This window comes from Mandrillus leucophaeus, unplaced genomic scaffold, assembly GCF_000951045.1.
Source record: "Mandrillus leucophaeus isolate KB7577 unplaced genomic scaffold, Mleu.le_1.0 Scaffold422, whole genome shotgun sequence".
Classification (NCBI taxonomy): Eukaryota; Metazoa; Chordata; class Mammalia; order Primates; family Cercopithecidae; genus Mandrillus; species Mandrillus leucophaeus.
In genome coordinates, this window is record NW_012104499.1 from 3,266,662 (window position 1) to 3,283,282 (window position 16,621).

A 16,621-nucleotide genomic window follows, 5' to 3' on the forward strand; every position below is an offset into this window, starting at 1 on the left:
GTACTAAATAAGAAAAGCATGTGTGCCTTGTTTGCGTCCAACTGGCTACCAGTTCAATATCCATGAAATACAGAAATATTACAAAAAATTCTTTATTCTCCCTCTATCAAAGCAGTCTTTTATATAAGACATCTATAGGTTTTTGTCTGATTAAACAGGAAATCAATATACAGCAAGATGTCAAATTCTAACTAGAAACACATAGAAATATGAGACTATATGAAAATAAAAATTTTATTATATAGGTAAGTTCAAAAAAGAAAAATATCTACAGACACTATAAATTAGAAGAGAATTAAAACTTTCATATTAAACATAAGCTGATATTACAGTGGTCCATAATGGTTTCAAAGCTCCATATATGCTTCTCCAAGGAGACAGGGCTCGAACACAAATGTGGATAAGATATTTGACCCAGAACCTACTGAAGGAAAAGAAACTGCAACTCTCACATAAAACAAAATGCCTTGAAGTGCTATCCTGTCTGACAAAATAGGATTTGAATACCTCTCACTAATGCCCTGAAGATACTGTTAGGAAGCTTCCCATGTAAGGCCTTTCACATGATTCAGCCTCCAAAATTTGTCACTTGATTTACCACATGTGTTTGTTTTCATTCACAGATGATACAGTTATCCACACGGAACTCAGCCTGGTTCTAGAGTTGGTGATCTTCAGCACCATGCTGTGCTGTCTCTCATGTAAATTTTTTGTTATGCCTGAAAAAATCCAGTTAGAAAATAACTAAAATCGCATTGGATTCATATATTAACAAAGGTATGATTGATATCATTATCTTAATTTTCATTCAGAGACAGGTTGCTTCAGTCTCTTAATCTATAAGGTAGAGATGATAATAGTAATACCTAATAGTGTAGTTGTAAGGAACGAATGAGCTACTGCTTTTAAATCACATAGAACAGAACTTGTTACATAGTAAGCGCAATATGTTTTTTAAACACCTATCAAAATATGAAACAAAAAATATAATGAAATCCAATACAATTTTTGAGAAGACGAGTCCAACTACAGATCAGAATTTATTTAAAAAATGATAGTGATTAAGGCAATGTATTTTTGATGCAAGAGTAGACAGACCAAAGTAATAGAGAGCTGAACAACTAATGGAAGCACACTAGGGAACTTGGCATATGACACAGATGGCAATAAAAATCACTGGGAAAACAAGGTAGTCAATAAATGATCCCGGTACAATTGATTTCCCATTTGGAAAAATTATATTCCTATTTCACAGCATACTGAAAGATAAATATCAGATGCATTAAAGACAAAAATGTAAAAAAAGCAAATTTCGAAGCTATTAGATAAAAATGCAAGAGACTATGTCTATAACGTTAGGGTATAGAAGGATATTTTTAAGTAGAATAAACACAAAGTGTCAAGGAAAATATTGGTTAATTTGACTACGTGAAAAACATGTGGACACATATTACCCATAAAGATTAGTAACCACATTGTATAAAGAATTTCTACTAATAAATAAAAAAAAGTGAAACAACACAAAATAAAATGATGAAAAAAGATAAAATTAGGCACTAGAGACAAGCACATGGATGGGGCTTTGTATTTGGTGATGTATTTATGAAGAGATGATTAGCCTGGAAAATTAAAGCAGTGCAAATTATATTACATGGGTAGAATTAGAAGGTCTTATACTTTAAACTGAGCAGATACAGAGAAATTGGATCTCTCGCACACTTCTGATATGAAGATAAACTGGCACGCTACCACTTTGAAGGGCAAGATGACAGTGTCTTGTAAAGTTGAAGATTCACATACCATATGACTCAATTCTACTTCTAGGTATAGAGAATATCTCTACATGTACAAATTTATTAAGGGCTGATTCTGTGCCAATAACTCTTCCGAGTGCTTTACATGAATTATCTTACTTACTTTCACAACAACTGCATAAGATAGTCACTGTCATAACTTCATGTTATAGATAGTAAACCTAAGAAGAAAGAGAATATATAATTTGTCCAGGTATATGTAGCTAATAAACCAAAGAGCTGGGATTGAAACACAACAGTTTGGCTAGCACTATCATATATCTTAAACACAAAAGTGTGATTCTACATTGTTAGTAATTTTCATGCACAAAAACACAATTCAACATTGTTAGTAATAACAAAATAATAATAATTAAAATTACCTAAATATCCCCTAGTATAAAATGGCTTGATAAATCATTAATAATAACAAAATAATAATAATTAAAATTACCTAAATATCCCCAGTATAAAATGGCTTGATAAATCGTTAATAATAACAAAACAATAATAATTAAAATTACCTAAGTATCCTCTAGTATTAAATGGCTTGATAAATCGTTAATAATCATATGCCAGTTAAAATAAGGGAGGTAGACTTACATGTGTCAACACAGATCTCAAAACATACAATTAAATCATAAAACAAAATTACAGAGGGATTCATGCTTTCTTTACATAATTTCTAAAACAAAATATTATTCATGAACATGAAAATATTTAATCAAATATAAATTTATGGACAGCAGTAGTATACACTCATTTTAAAATAGTGGTCACTTCTGGAAGTGTTTAGGGAATGAGAATATGGAATTAGAGAGGCATAAAAAGGGGATTTTAATTAGACTTTGAACATTTCATTTTTTAAAAATCCTAAGGCAAATTCCTGCAACTCAACAGTACAAAGACAAACCACTCAGTTAAAAATGGGCAAAGGACTTGAATAAACATTTCTCCAAGGATGATATGCACATGTCTAATAAGCATATGGAAAGATGCTCAACACTGATAATCATCAGAGATATGCAAAGTCAAAACCATGATAATATAACAGTCCATAACTACTAAGATGACTATAATATAAAAAACTAAAGCTAATGTTGGCAAAGTGCAGAGAAATCGGAACCCCCATAACTTGACAGTGGGAACGGAGAATAGTGTGGCTGCTGTGGAAAATAGTTTGGTGGTTTTCCAAAAAGTTAAACATAGAATTACCATATGACCCCAAAATTTTACTCCTAATTGAAAACAGGAAATCTAACTGATATATATGTATGCCAATGTTCATTGCAGCATTGTTTATAACAGCCAAAATGTGGATATAACCCAGATTTTATCAAAAAATGAATGATAAACAAAAGTGATATATACGTACAGTGGAATATTATTCAGCCATAAAAGGCATTAAATTCTAATATGTGCTATAACATGAAGTAATCTTGAAGATATGCTAAATGAAATAAGCCAGACACAAAAGGACAAATATTACATAACTCCATGTACATGAGGTACCTAGAATACCTAAGCTCACAAATACAGAAAGTAGATTAGAGGTTATCAGGGGCTGGGAAAAGAGTAAGTGGAGAATTATTGCTTAGTGGGTATAGTCTCTGTTTGGGGTGATGAGAAAGTTTTGGAAAGTGATAGTGATGATGGTTGTACCACATTGTGTATGTAATTATTCCTGCTGAATTGTAGACATGAAAATGGATAAAATGAGAAATTTTGTTATATTAATTTTACCACAATTTCTAAACCAGAGGTAAATATGGCTAAATATTAACATTTTTATTTTTAAGTGATGGATACTTGTGTGCTATGTTATTTGTATTTGTCTTTATGCTTGAAATATTTCATAAAAAAAATCAATGGTTGATTTATTTGGAAGAAAAGGTAATAAATTATTGAAAAATAGTAACTTTGAATGTTTTTAAGATGTCTGGATATAGGGACTTCATGAATTCACTAACCAAAGATATCATGATGCATTGCATTAAATATTAAAACTAATGATTTAAAGCAACCCAAATCTGCTGAAATGATTTGGAAGCTGAAGCAATGCATGCTTTTATGTGTGTGAAACCTTAAGTGTATTTGACTGTGAAGCAGACAAAGGGTCATACACCTTGACAATCTCAGCAGTTTAGGGAGAAAGCTGCATCTAAATTTTAAAAGGCAAGCAAAACAGACGTACTACATTTACACTGTCCCCATTAGAACTGCAAACTATGAATAAGCAGGAAAGAGTGCTATCAATGCTACTTCCAAGCCTATGACAAATTGTGTGAAAATTTCTCATATTTTATGTTTTCCCCATATATTCTATAGTAAGGATATCTTTTTTCAATATGAGTTTTATAAGAGAAACTTAACTAGTGGTTCATTTTCAACTGTTTGATGTTCATCTTAAAACAGTGGAGCTTAATTTCTATGGTTAAAAAAAGACTTGGAAATAATCTTTAAGTGTGCTGTATTAGTAAGAAAAAGTTCAGAACAGGTGATAGAACTGAATTCAGATTGTGCCTTATCATTTATTGAGTAGCTGATGTTGAACCAATTGCTTACCTTGTCTAGGTCTTCATCTCATCATGAAAAAATGAATGGGTTGATACCCAGATGATCTCTGAGGATCAACCATTCTATATTAATAAAGCTCTGTGCTCATTTTATACAGTAAAGTAAAAATGATTCCAGAATCTTCAAATAAAAGCCAATCTCAAACAGAATTTTCTATGGGTAATACCAGTTAGGACAAATGATATCTTTTCACTTTCTTTTGGATAAATTCAAATAAAAGAATGAACACAGTTAAGAGGAAGGTCAAACTGAGGATGGGTTCATGATGAATAAACACTCTTAATGATGCAAAATATCATTTTGAAGATCTTGTTTTTCAAAACCACAAGCCTATTTAGTTGATTTACTTGCTTATTTCATTGCAAAGTTGTTTTATGTACACCAAGAAAGTGTGGGTATTTATTTATTTTGTTGTTCTTTGACTTTAGGTTTTCATTCTTATAAACATAAATTTGTATTTGTCCTTCAAAAGTAATAAGCAGAAGTAAGGCAAGTAGGTATCAACTATTCGGGAGCAGCCCTATCCAAAAGAAAGGTAATGTGAACCATATATGCAAATTTTAGATCTTTAGTAGCCACATTAAATATTAAAAAGAAATGAATAAAATTAATTTTAACGATCTATTTTATTTAACACATTTTCATTTCAAAATGTAATCAATATCAAACGTCATATTAGTGACACATTTTGCATTTATTCTTACTTGGCCTTTGAAATCCAATGTGTGTTTTATATTTATAGAACATGTAAATTTGGACTAGCCACATTTCAAGTGCTCGTGGCTACTGTATTACACGGTGATGATCTAGAAAAATGGTGTAATACGGCTTTTACAAATTATTAAGTGAAAGCTATCTCTCGTATTGCCATGCCAAACAGGTCACTAGTGGGGAAATGCACTGATATGACTAAAAAACCCAGGCTGGCTGGTGGAGCAAAGATTTCTAGTCCAGCTTTCAGTCCCCAAGATTCGAACTTTAGGGGGATGCATCAGGATGGACAAAAATGGCTAAGTTGAGACCTATATGCAGATAATTGCAATATGGAGTAGTTCTGCAAAAGTAACATTTGCCAGATGTGATGTTATTGCAAACTTAAAATGCACTCAGTTCAATACATTTGGTTTGCTGATTATTTGATTATAGTTTCACAGTATCTGTGAGAGGCTTTTTTTCATTTTCATTTTTATTTTTTGCTTGTTATGGTTTGAATGTCCCCTCCAAAACTCACACTGAAACTTGGTCCTTAATGCAGTAATGTTAAGAAGTGAGGCCTTTAACAGGTAATTGTATTGTGAGGGCTGTGCCCTAATGAATAATTCAATCTATTCATAGATTAATGGATTCATGAATTAATGAGTTAATGAGTTATCATGAGAGAACTGATAGCTTTATAGGAAGAAGGAGAGAGGCCTGTGCTAGCACGTAGCACACTTAGCCCCCTTACTATGTGAAGAAACCACCTCAGGTCTCTTCACAGAGTATCCCCCAGCAAGAATGATCTTACCATATATGGCCCCTTGACTTGAGACATCTCAGCCTACATAACTCTAATAAATAAATTCCTTTCCTTATAAATTCCTCATCTTCAGGTATTCTTTAATAAGCAACATAAAATGAACTAATACAAAGTTGTACACAGAGGATAAGAGCATGATTTTTCATTTTCTTGGTATTGTTGGGGTGTCTCTTGGATTAGGTGGGAATGATTGGAATAATTATGATGCAGGGAATGCATTGCATAAAATTTGTCCACAGTCTTCCATAAGCTCAGAAGTGGCTCTTATGAGTTTGTTTCTCTAGATCAATCAATCAATATATAGAAAGAAAGGAAAAGAAAGACAGAAAGAAAAGTAGAAAGAAAGAAAAGTGACAGAAAGAAAGGTAACAAAGAAAGAGAAAGAAAGAGAGAGAAAGAAAGGAGAGAGAGAGAGAAAGAAAGAAAGAGAAAGAAAGAAAGAAAGAAAGAAAGAGAGAGAAAGAAAGGAGAGAGAGAGAGAAAGAAAGAAAGAGAAAGAAGAAAGAAAGAAAGAAAAAGAGAAAAAGAGAGAGAGAGAACGAAAGAGAGAAAGAGAGAAAAGGCATCTGTGAGGCTCTGGCAGATGTAGATGGCCCTATGCTCTTTATTTTATAGTAATGGCCCTTAGGCCTTTGCTCAGTAACTTTTCCTTCTTAAGTTTAAATGCCAACATATCATAAGAATAATGATGATACCCTCTGCTTATATTTCATTTTCATTTTCAAAGTCACTTTCACATATATTATTTTGATTTCCGTGAACTATTTGCAAGTTAAAGAAAGCAATTCATCCCTACTACCCCCACGGTATTTAACCCTGATAAAATAAGCTCCAGTTTGTGAGCCTTACTCCTCTTATCCTGTAATGTGAATAATGTCACTTTTGTCACATGATTGTTAGATTAAATAAGAGGGCATATTTAAAATGCATTGCATAATGTATGTGATCATTAGATGTTAGTTACTCTCATGGATAGAAACTTAACTTAAAAATTGAGCAAACTGTATGGCCAGTTTTAGACATATTGCAACCAAATACGTAAACATTTTGTCAGATAAAATCATGCTCTCATAAAGCTAGAAGGAGTGAAGATTCAATTCATTGGGAAGCTGCTGTGTACCAGACACTGTGTTAGGCACAGATGATCTAATCCACACTTCAAGAGACTGAAGCTGAGGAGAGGAAGTGCTTTGTTCGAGGTCACGTGGTTAATATATAATGACAGTGGCATGTAAATATAAGTTTTTAAAGTAAGCACAAACACTTTTCAAGATATTACTTTCATCCCTTCTTCGAAACGCATAATTTTGTGACTTAGCTTGTGTGTTTACAGAAACAGCACACTGCGGGCAACCTTGATGGTATATGAATCAGGTATACCGACAACAGTAGTGACAGTTGACATCCTGGGCTTAAGGGGAGAAAGCCAAAGCAGTACATTCCTATGGTCCGTGACAATATCTCATGTTCACAAGGATGATACTGATCCTTCCAAAAATAGAGTTGAACATATTAAAAAAAAAACAAAAAAAAAAACAAAAACCTTTTTGAACTTTTTTGAAAAGTTCAAAAAATTTTCATCAAAATTGTTAAAATGAAACTAGAAAAGATATTAGGCAATAAATGATTTTTAAAAGTGCTCCTTACAGAGGAGGCTCAGAGGCCACTGACTACAAATTTCATATAAGGTTTTATTTGACAATAGAGATAGATAGATAGATAGATAGATAGATAGATAGATAGATAGATAGATAGATAGATAGATATAGATAGATACAACTGTATCTGTATCTCGACACTAATGTTGTTCAACCACTTTCTGTTGTCAAATGTGGAAACTTAGGCCTGGCTGTAGTTGCCCTTCAAGTCTTCCCCCATCCTTGTTTCCCTGGGTCCAGTAGGCTGGACTACTAAACCAGGTTCTGACATATCACTAGGTTGCACACACTACTAAGCTAAGCCAAGGACATCACCCTGTTCTAGGAATTTAAATCTCACACAGAGATATACGGAGACTGAGAATGTTTGGACCTACAGCATCTGACAGCAGTTCCCTAAAGATGGAGTTCATGAGCTTCTTTTGCTCTAATCTCCAGAGCTACTCTGGTTCCTGTCCTTTCTGAGATTTTCTTATCTAGTTCTTTTCATTGAGTGAGTTAACCCAATATCCTCTCAATACATCACCTTGGTTGCTTAAATTAGTCAGATTATGTATCCTCTGTTTGCAACAAAGCTGCTTAAGGAAAGCCTTGGGGAAGAAAAGTGATTTGCTCAAAGTCAGACAGTGAATGGTAAAAACTTGACAAAATGGCAGTCTCCTGATTCTCAATCTGGTCTGTAGAGCTACATGCCCCACCTCCCATGTGGGACTCCCCATTCTATAATGCTTCTGAATGAATGTGGCATTACTGTATCAGACCAACACAAAATTGAGGGCTAAAATTGAGAACGGGCTTTTCGGTCCCTGAGCTCAAAACATACCTACATAACATGTGCCATTTGTATAGTACTTTCTCTCCATGACTTGCTCAAAGATCAAAAGGTCCATAAATTAAAAAGCTGGATTGCTGTCTTTGTTTTGGCACACTAAACCTGACAGCATCTTCCTATCTGAAGAAAGGATAACTGTGCTTCAGCTCATATTAGTCCGGATCATCTAGGCTTTGCTCTAGTAACAAAAACAAATCCTGAATCTGATGGATTAACACATGGAAGTATTCTCATTTACATATAGGTCTGCTGGTCTGTCCACCCTGTGGACCAATTCCCCCAAGAGTGACTCAGAAATCCAGATTTTCCTCATCTTGTAGCTCTGCTATTTCAACAGGAGGCTTCTATGGTGACAGTGAGGGTTAAAATAAAGGAAGGCTTTTCACCTTCTCAGTTCAAAAAATGACAACACACTTTACTTCTGCTCACGGCACTCGTCTACCTAGAATATTCAATGTCTGAACTGAATAATTTTGTAACACTTCCCTCCTCTATATGACACGATTATTTGCAGTAATAATCATTACATAAAATAAATAATAATGGTCAGAAAAGTTGAAACTTTTATTTTCCTATGAAGCCTGTAAAAACTAAAAGATTACAAATAAAATAAATATTTTAGTGAAAAAAGTAATAGATTAATACTTCCTATTTACAAAAAGGTCATTTTTGATAATAGGGAGAAATTATACCTATATATTGGTAGGATACAGTAATAAATAATAAAATGGTATTACTGTTTCTGATTTTAATATTTCTGCTAATTTGTCAGATTCATCAAAATCAATCTCATTCATGTTCGCTCAGAGTCAATTGAAAAATACTTATTAGCTTTAATTTTAAAATGTTTCTTTTCTATGAAACAGATTTACAAATAATTAGGAAACACACATAAGGATAAGTTTGATAGAGATTCATCAAATACAGCTTCAAAATAAATTCTGCAAATTACAATACTGTCCATGTCTTTGTTTATTTAAGATTTCTTTCAGAGGCCTTCAAGTTTCTCTGCAGTCAAAACAAAATTTAAACACAAATTAAAATGCTGAGTGGTAGCATAGAAATAAAGGTTTATGGTAACTAATGTCTAAGTCTTTGTCTTCAGATCCCTATGCTATCACGGTTTATTTTGTATCTACTGGAGGGATATATGGTATCCCAGGAGTTGGAGAAAAGAACTATGTTCCAGGGAGCTCAAATGATTGCAAACTCTGACAAACTTACCCTTAAAGGAAACTTGTGTAGCTGAGTCTGTGTCTTGGAATTGACTTTATACCTGGTAGTTCTCCAAGTTTACTTTCATATAGAATACAGTATTTCTGAAAGCAGGGGTCCCCAACCCCTGGCTCATGGACAGGTATCAGTTTGTGGTTTGTTAGGAACTGGGCTGCTCAGCAGAAGATGAGCTGCACGTGAGCAAGCAAAGCTTCACCTGTATTCACAGCCTCTCCCCATCACTCTCATTAGTGCCTGAGCTCCACCTCCTGTCAGACCAGCGGCAGCAATAGATTCTCATGGGAGTGAAAACCGTATCGTGAACTGCGCATGCGAGGGATCTAGGTTGCTGGCTCCTTATGAGAATCTAATGTCTGGTGATCCGTCACTGTCGCCCTTCACCCCCAGATGGGACTGTCTAGTTGCAGGAAAACAAGCTCAAGGTTCCCACTGATTCTGCATTATGGTGAGTTGTATAATAATGTCATGATATGTTACAATGTAATAATAATAGAAATAAAGTGCAAAATAAATGTAACGCACTTGAATAATCTCAAAACCATCCCGCAACCCCCAGTCTGGGAAAAAATTGTCTTCCATGAAAACGGTCCCTGGTGCCAAAATGGTTGGGAAACACTGTCTTAAAGGATTAGTAATAGCTAAGTGCTAAGTTGAGATTTGGATATATATGATTAAGACTCAACAGTAACCACGGCAATTCCTTTGAACATAGACTGCCAAAATATACAGTGTGTGCATATATATGTATGTATGTGTGTGCATATATATGTATGTATGTGTGTGTATTAAGGAAGGAATAATATATCACTGATACTGTACCGAATTGCCAAAATGAGGTGGGAATAGGTTGGTTTTAAATTCTCTACAGACTCCCTTATTAGATGTGCCCTGGGGGACTGCTTCCACTGCCATGGGGTTGCTACAACAGTGGCTCACAATTCATTGGTGACAACCAGTCACTCGACTTTCCTCAGCTGCAGGAGGTCTGGGAAGTGTGGGCAGCTACTAATTTTAAGTGCTCAAGCCACGCTAGCCAGCTCTGTGCCCCAGGTTCAGCAGGATGTTTCCAAGTGTGTGTGTGTGTGTAGAAACACTTCTGGCAACAGGGAGTCAGATTCTATTGGGTCTGGTAGAGATCAAGAGAAGAGATACACGTATATTAATGAAAAAGTTTTTCTACATAAGGCCAGAGGTTATTGTTCAGAGAGGTTTCAGTAAGAACACTGCATAAATCATAGCTTTAGTACAGAGGGATTAATTTTCAAGGCCTCCTTCTATTCTCAGAATTCAGTGCTGTCTTCTGGGGTTTGGCTGCACCCCACATAAACCTAATCCTATGGTCAGAAGAGATAAATTGGGAAAATATACAGTAATAAGGTATTTTCAAAAAATGCTTGCTAAAAATCACCTGGGGCAACCTGTTAACTATACAAATTACCAGATCTTTCTCCAGGAAATTCTACTTCAGTAGTTCTGGGTTAGGCCCCAGGACTCTGTGTGTATAACAAGTATACCAGGTGATTATTATCTTCAGGTGATTTTGGAGAACACTGTGCTAGTTGGAAGAGTAGAGTCTCTGTAGTGGAAAAAAAAAAAAAAAAAAAAAAAAGAAAAAACCTGGGTTTGACTATCTGTTTAAAGGAAAATTTGAGTTTCCCTGAGAGAAGAGCAATTTTTAGCTGCCTGGTCCTGACAGCTTCGTGCCTGATGAAAGGAAGACTCAGCACTCTTCAGTTACTGTTCTGGCTCATCTGGTCAATGTGGTTACTGGCCTCAAGGGGAACAATTGTACAGGTGACAGAACGGATTGTCTTGGTTGCTTGTGGGGATAGGTAGGACGACAGAGACCTATAAGGCAGGGGTTTTCAACATGTTCGAGGTAAGATGCATTGTAGTTTAAAGGAGATTTTCACGTGCTTTTAGCATGCATTCCACAAGTACTCAATCAGTGTATTTCAATGTTGGTCCCATATAGAATCAGAGAGTAAGGGTAGTTTTAAAAAATAATGATGCCTGGATCCCAACCCCAGAGATTCTAATTTAATTGCTCTTGGGTATGGTGTGGGCACTGGGATATTTTTAAGCTGCCAAGGTGATTTTAATGCTCAAAGTTTAGAACTGCTCCCTGAGATTGAAAACCAGTGATCAATGACCTCCACCTGGCAGGTAGTGGTTAGGGTTTTTCCTTTACACGGAGAGGCTTGCAATTGGCAAATGGAAGCAGTAGGAAATGTAGTCAAGGTTTACCTTGGAACCAGGGTAGACTGGCAGCAAACTGTGAAGTTTCAGGTTTGCATATAGAGGTCAGGTCTGCGTTCCAGACTCTGAGAAATCTTGAGATAAAAAGACTTTCAAAGACGCCTGGTACAGAGATGATCAATGCAAAATAAGTGAATGGCAGTGCGATCTGACACCTGGATGAACTGCAGTATTTGAAAGTGAGCAGAAGAGGGCACTCTAACATGGGTCATATTGCAGCATGATCCCTAAGTATGTATGAGGTGAGGGCTTGATATGAGAATAAGGCAAGAGCCCAAATTGTGAAACCAGATTTTATCAGTTTAGATAATTTGGATGCAAGTAATAGAATACCCAACTAAAAGGAGCTTAAACAGTAAGAGTATATTAATCTCATACCGAAATTTTGGAGGTGGGCAGCTCCACGTTAATTCATCTCAGTGATCTCAGGGCTGTAGACTGGCTCTTCTGTTCCGTGAGTCTCTTTGCTTGACCTTCACGGTCACAAGATGCATGCCATATCTCTAAGTTTTGTGTCTGAAAAACTGCATACAAGAGCACAAGAAAAAAGTTGAATCTGAACTGATGTCTTCAGAAAAAAATGAGAAAAACAATTCTTTTCTAGAACACTCTGCACCCTACTCACCAACAGACTCCCCTCATGCTTCATTGGCTGTGCCAACCTCTACATTAATTACCATCAGAAAGGTACGGAGCTACCATCATTGTCTTAGATTATTGTTCATTCCCATGGACCTGTACTTTGCCATTTCATATTTTCTGTTGGAAAGGAAGGGGGAGAACACTGAGGAGGGGGGACTTGCACTACCCAGTTGATTTGAAATTGAGCTTATAACATCAGGATGTAACCCTCTTTGTATTTTCCTAGCTTGGGAACAGTTTGATCTTAGGCTCTGGACTACTTTGCTCATGAATGATGACTGGGGTGACCTTAGCAAGGAAGCAAGCCAGTTATTGCAGAGTATTGGATAGTGAGTTTTGTATTAGTTTGCACAACTGCTAACTAGAGGGCAGATGCATGTGTATTATTAACAAAGAGTGACAAAAGACATGCATGCCCTCATATACAAAGAGACTTTACAGAAAATGATTCAACCAGCTGGAAGGTATTATTTTAATGGCCACCAGTTACAGGATGGTTAGGCTGGAAACCTGCCAAGTTGTATTTTCATTTTTCTCTCTCTCTCTCTCTCTCTGTCTCTCTGTCACTCACCCTTGCAAGCACACAGAGCTTGGAGAGGGCACTTGATCTTGTGCTTGTTTGGAGATGCTTATTGACACACGTAGGGAATTATTGCGGTCAAATAATTCCTAATTTGTACACATTTGCTCCTTTTGCCCCACTCTGCATAAATTTCATATGCTTCTGAGAATCCCATGTCAGTGAGTAAATTCTAGAGAAGCCTGTCTCCTGTCCGAGGAAACCAGGTACCCAGCCTGAAGAAGATTGTTGCATATATTTGATGTTAAAAAGAATAGAGATTATGCACCGTGGTTTTATATGGCAGTACTAGGAGCTTATTCCTGGTTACAATATGAACATATTGCATGAGTCTTCTAGTGAATTTTTTTAATTAATCTGATAGGTGACTATTGTCCAGTATTGCTTCTTTGATGAATTTGCTGATTGCAGTGCAATGAAACCTTCTCAAATGAAATGTCAGTGAACCCTAGCAATTTACTATTAATAAACACCTATAGATTAATATCTGTTGTGATAACCATATCTCCTAGAGTTGTATTTTTCATTACAATTGCCGATAATTATTATAATAATTTTACAATAGCTAACACAAAATGCTTTCCTATATTCTGGGCACATTTGTAATTTGTTTATTCACCTTGACTTAATCTTCATAGTAATGCTATATGTACTAATGTTATCCCAATATTACAGGTGAGGAATCTGAGGTTTAGAAAGATTACGTAATTAGGTAATTGCACACAGATATTGAAAACAGAGTCTGTGTTAAAACCCAAACTGTCAAATGTTAAAATTAATATATTTGCTCATTCTGCTATAATACCAAACATTTTGGAACCATGTCATGTAAGTAGCAGGAATAGTAGGATTGTTTAGTTCCTCATTTTAATGGGACTGTCTATAATACAGTGTTTCACATAGAAGTTTGATATTGGCTATGATTTATCATGTTAAATGGTAGCTTTTAATTTCTAATTTGTTAAACATTTTATCAGGAATAAATTTTATTATGACCAAAAACATTTTCTGTATTTACTGAGAAAGTTGTCTCATCTTTTATTTTTTTCCTAGTGATGCAATTAATTATATTGATAAAATTTCAAATATTACGTAATCCTTGCATTTCAGGGATTTGAAAAACATTTTTATGTAAATCAAAACCACAGAGAGATGTTACCTTGTGCCTGTGAGGATGGTTATTATAACAAACAAACAAAATATAGCAAGTATTGGAGAGGATGTGGAGAAATTGGAACCCTTGTATACTGTTAGTGAGAATGTAAAGTGGTATAGCTGTTATGGAAAACAGTATAGAGGTTCCTAAAAAATTTCAAAATAGAACTACCATGTGATACAGGAATCCTATTTCTGAGTGTTTATTCAAAATAAATGAAATCAGGATCCCAAAGAGATATATATACTGCAATATATATTGCAGCATTATTTAAAATAGCCATGGTATGAGAATAACCTAAGTGTCCATCAGTGGATGAATGGATAAGGAAAATGTGGTATATACATACATTGTAATACTATTCAACCTTAAAAAATAAATCCTGGCCAGGCGCGGTGGCTCGCGCCTGTAATCCTAGCACTTTGGGAGGCCGAGGCGGGCAGATCATGAGGTCAGGAGATCGAGACCATCCTGGCTAACACGGTGAAACCCCGTCTCTACTAAAAATACAAAAAACTAGCCGGGCAAGGTGGCGGGCGCCTGTAGTCCCAGCTACTCGGGAGGCTGAGGCAGGAGAATGGCATAAACCCGGGAGGCGGAGCTTGCAGTGAGCCAAGATCGCGCCGCTGCACTCCAGCCTGGGCGACAGAGCGAGACTCCGTCTTAAAAAAAAAAAAAAATCCTATCATGTGTGACAACATGGAGGAATCTGGGAAGACGTTATTCTAAATGAAATAAACCAGTCTCAGAAGTACAAATATTGCATGATTTCACTTAGATGGGGTATCTAAAGAAGTCAAACCCACAGAAGGACAGAGAAAAATGTTGGTGGCTGGGTACTGGCAGGATGAAAAATTTGGGGGAGGAGATTGTTGTTCAAGGGGTCTAGAGTTTCAGTTCTGCAAGATAAGTGAGTTCTAGAGATCTGCTCTACAATGTTGTGCCTATAGTTAATGATGCTGAACTGTGCACTTTAAAATGTGTTCAAAGAATAGATCTCATGTTAAGTGTTCCTACCAGAATAAACAATTATAAAATATACACACTACTAGATGTGTTTTATTATCATTTTACTTGGTGTTTTTTGCATATGTAAGTATAGTCTATAGAGTACTGTATGGTTTTGGTATTAACTGTTTGATTTCCAAATAGCAGAAGAATGTTTGCTATAGAAGTTGCTTTGAGGCACTTTCCTCATTTTCCTATGTGTTGGAATGTTTTATATAGCAGAGAATTTTTTTTCAAGGGTAAAGAAGGGTTTCTTAACCTCAGCACTATTGACAGTTTCAGCTGGATAATTATAAACTATAGAATGTTTAGCAGCATCCTTGGCCTTAACCCACTACATGTCAGTAACGATCCTCCCCACCCTGCTTGTGATAACCAAAAATATCTTTAGACATTGATGAGAGATTTTTGCCCCTGGGTGCAAAATCTGCCCCCACACCCTGCTGCCACACACACACTAGTTAAAAACACTGATGTAAAGGAATTCTGCTACTAACTGCCTGGGCCTGGAGCCTTTTTCAGAAGATTTTTCTTTAATAGCATTTTCTATTCCTTTCATGAGTGTTATCTTTCCAAGTTTTCCACTTTGTGTGCCAGTTCTGATAGTTCTCATATATTCATAGAATCATGTATTTCCTCAAGAATTTCTTCATTATTTAATAGAATCTCCATTGTATCTATTATTAGCAATATCATCTTTCCCATATTTTTTTATTTGAATTTTCTCTTTTGTTTGCAGTTACCAGAGGTCTCTCCATTTCAATGTTTTGGTGTTCTATTAATTTCCAAAATTCATTTCCTGATTTATTACCAGGTACTAGGTACTGGGCCATATATATCAAACAAGTTCCCTGATATAGTAAATGAGCCTGGCCAGGCGCAGTGGCTCACATCTCTAATCCCAGCACTTTGGGAGGCCGAGGTGGGCAGATCACCTGAGGTTGGGAGTTCGAGACCAGCCTGGCCAACATGGAGAAACCCCATCTCTACTAGAAATACAAAATTAGCCGGGCGTGTTGGTGCATGCCTGTAATCCCAGCTACACGTGAGGCTGAGGCAGGAGAATCGCTTGAGCCTGGGAGGTGGAGGTTACGGTGAGCCGAGCTCGCACCACTGCACTCTAGCCTGGGCGACAAGAGTGAAACTCTGTCTCAAAAAAATAAAATAAAATAAATAAAAATATATGAGCCAGTTGCAGGGTACAAATTTGTAAACCTGTAATTGCAGTATTGTAAATTGTAGAATAACAGCATAGACTAGGTACTGTCAGAAGACAAAAAGAACAAGTAAATATGAACTCTACAGTCAAGGAACGCTTACCAGAAGTTTGACTGGAGTCTCGAAGAAGTTGAAGCAAAATG